Below are 3561 nucleotides of genomic sequence, written 5' to 3'. Positions count from 1 at the left end.
CCTCCTCCTCTCTGCGCCGCCTCCTGCCGGGGAGGGGAGAGAGGAGCGGAGCGGCAGCCCGGGCTGAGCCCAGCTCGTGCCAGGGCCAAGGTGAAGCCCAAGGATGAGCAGGGCTGGGATCCAGCAGCAGCCCCAACCCCTGGCCCTGGGAGCGGCGGTGACCGGAGATGACTCCACCTCAGGCCAGATCCGCAGCAAGGTAAGAGTCGGGCCAGCCGGGAGGGTCCCCAGGACCCCTGGGGAGCTTCTGCCTGCTGGAGCCCCAGAGGCTGCTGCCTCCCTCCCCAGCCCCTCACAGCACTCCAGTGCCTGGAGTCTCCTTCTGTCTCCCCTCCTGCAGGGGGCGAGCGACCTGGCAGAGAGGGGCAGCATCTGCCCAGCACCTCTTCCTTGGTTCCTCCAGCCCCAGAGCTCTCTCCATTGCATGCCCCTCGGGCTCCCAAGCAGGGTGGCCTCAGGGTGCCGGTGCCTGGAGTCTCCTTCTGCCTCCCCCCCTGCAGGGAGCGAGCGACCTGGCAGAGAGGGGCAGCATCTGTCCAGCAAGCCCAGCACCTCTTCCTTGACTCCTCCAGCCACAGAGCTCTCTCCATTGCATGCCCCTCAGGCTCCCAGCTGGGCGGCCTCAGCGCTGGGAAAACACCAGCAGGGCTGGGTCCAGTGTGTATCCGAGCTCGTGGGGAGCTCTCTCGCCCCAATGACTAGCGCCTTACCTACGGCAAGTACAGTAGTGCAATAGGAGTGTGACGTGAAAAATATCATGTCACGTTGTGACACGGTCACTCAAATCACGATTACGTGTGTGTACTGTGTTGCCCTATCGGCGCCATTCGCGCTAATTTCCGTTTCACGTCGGTGCCAGTGGTTATAGGGCTAAAATGCCGGGACAAAAACGAAAACGACTTTCTGGTGCTGCTTACCGGCAACAAAGAGAGAAACGGCAAAAAGAATTAGAAAAACTATCTCGTACTTCAAAAAAGTATTTTAAAAAAGTCGACAATCATGGAGAAAGCTCTAAGCAATGCATTGAAGGTGATTATTCATCAACTGATGAAGACTGATCGAACCAAAGATTACCTTTATCAACTGATAAAGATGAACAACAATCTGACCAAAGATTATCTTCACTAACTGATACAGACAAACAATCACAATCCATCCAAAGATTTACTACTTCAGCTGAAGAGTCCAGAAATGAAGAACTGTTATCCAAATCTAAAACTGAAGAACAATTATTGGAAGGTGGAGAGACTGACATAGGATCGGATCCAAGTACATGGCCGACAATAATTACTGATACAATGCGAATTATTGTGAAAAAAGGTCCTTCAAAACTAGATCCTACATTTGAATATCCATGTAATGAGTCGAATCGTCGATTTATGCCATCCAGTATGAAGAAAAAAATGAAAAATGGGGAACAAATTAATAGATCGTGGTTAGTGTATTCACAGACCAAAGATGTAGTTTTTTGTTTTTGCTGCAAACTGTTCGGTAACTCGGACATTCTTCTGGCAACTGCAGGTTTTAATGACTGGCGAAATCTGCATCAGCATTTGAAAGAACATGAAACATCAGAAAATCATTTACGCTCATTGACAAATTGGATTACGTACCGGTACAACAATCGATGCGGTACAGCAACGTCAACTAAATTCAGAAATTCTACGTTGGCAAGCAGTGTTGGAACGTTTACTGGCAATCATTAATTTCCTAGCCGAACAGTGCCTCGCATTCCGTGGAGCCTCGGATATTTTATATGAGAATAACAATGGAAATTTCTTAAAATTGGTTGAGTTATTGGCAAAATTTGATAATGTTATGGCTGAGCATGTACGAAGAGTGAAATATGGAGAGATTCACACCCATTATTTGGGTAAAAATACACAAAATGAGATAATAGAATTAATTTCTAATGGAGTGCGTAATGAAATTTTATCGAATTTGAAACATGCCAAATATTACTCAATTATAGTTGATTGTACTCAAGATCTGAGCAAAACCGAGCAAATGTCAATAGTTTTACGATTTCTGAAAATTGATGAAAATGCAGAAGTGAAAATTTGTGAACACTTTCTAGAATTTATACCAGTGAACGAAACTACTGGGAAAGCCCTCACAGATGTAATTCTACAGAGATTGGAACACTATGGAATACCTTTAGAAAATATGCGCGGCCAAGGGTACAATAACGGCTCAAACATGCGAGGACGACATGCAGGTGTACAGCAAAGAATATTGAATTTAAATAATCGAGCTTTTTTCATTCCTTGCCATGCGCATTCGCTCAATCTGGTTGTCGGTGATGCCGCCAAATCATCTAAAGATGCCGTTTCATATTTTACCACAGTGCAAGCAATTTACAACTTTTTTAATGCTTCCACACATCGTTGGGCAGTCTTGAAGAAGCATCTTGAACAAAAACTCACACTTAAACCTCTGAGTCAAACTAGATGGGAAAGCAGGATAGAAGCTATTAGACCATTCCGATATTCATCAGGAGAGATTTACGATGCACTATTCGAAATAAGCCAGGACTTGTCGTATGATCCTTCATTTCGACATGAAGCTGAAACATTGGGTCAGAAAATGATGCAGTTTCAATTTTCATGTTGCACGGTTATTTGGCACAATATTCTAAATCAAATTAATTTGACCAGCAAAGTTATGCAGAACATAACCATAGACATATCTGAGGCAAAGATGATTTTGAATAAAACGCTGGAATATTTAAAAAAATACCGTTCAGATGAAGGATTTGAAGAAACTGTCAAAGAAGCAACAACAATAGCAGAGGATCTTGATTTTGAACCAACGTTTGCACCTCAACAATTCATTCGTCCTCGGAAAAAAACAAGACAGTTTTGTTATGAGGCTCATGATGATCCTATGCTCGATCCAAACGAAAGGTTTAAAGTTGAATGTTTCTATTGTATTTTGGATGTAGCTATAACTTCCATTGAAGAAAGATTTTGTCAGTTGCATAGTCATTGTGAAACTTTAAAATTTTTATACGATATTAGAAATATTAAAAATCAGTTTTCCAAAGAAGACCTCATGAAGCGGTGCCAAGACCTACATTTAGCGCTCAGTACTGATAACGCTGCTGACATTGATGCAGTAGAATTGTATGATGAATTAATAGCTTTATCTGAGCTAATAAGTCCTAAAACTTCTCCTCTAAAAGTATTAGAATTTATAGCAAGAAATGATTTTTTCACTCCAAACACTGCTATAGCATTACGCATTCTTTTAACATTACCAGTATCAGTGGCTTCTGGTGAGCGCAGTTTCTCAAAACTGAAATTACTAAAAAATTATTTGAGGTTCACCATGTCTCAAAATCGTATGTCAGGACTGGCATTAATTTCAATTGAAAGTACTATTGCAAAAAATTTAGATTTCAGTGACTTATTAAAAGACTACGCAAGTATAAAAACCAGAAAAATTCAGTTCATATAAATGCTTTTAATTTATGAGAAACTGGAAGACACTAAAGTTTTTCATTACAGTGTATAGTTGAACTCAAATTGTTTGTAATTGTGTTTTTGTTAAAATTAAATG

At 42.2% G+C, this 3561-nt stretch overlaps 1 protein-coding gene across 1 annotated transcript in view; it reads left to right on the top strand.

The window, feature by feature from the left end:
• Window positions 1-3561, top strand: part of LOC112107388 (dimethylaniline monooxygenase [N-oxide-forming] 5-like) — an 85200-nt gene that overhangs the window by 75861 nt on the left and 5778 nt on the right. The window lies entirely within an intron of this gene.

Source organism: Terrapene carolina, unplaced genomic scaffold (assembly GCF_002925995.2).
Source record: "Terrapene carolina triunguis isolate 2854851 unplaced genomic scaffold, T_m_triunguis-2.0 Scaffold212, whole genome shotgun sequence".
Classification (NCBI taxonomy): domain Eukaryota; kingdom Metazoa; phylum Chordata; order Testudines; family Emydidae; genus Terrapene; species Terrapene triunguis.
The sequence above is the reverse complement of the archived record's forward strand: the minus strand, read 5'-3'. Positions and strand labels throughout refer to the sequence as shown.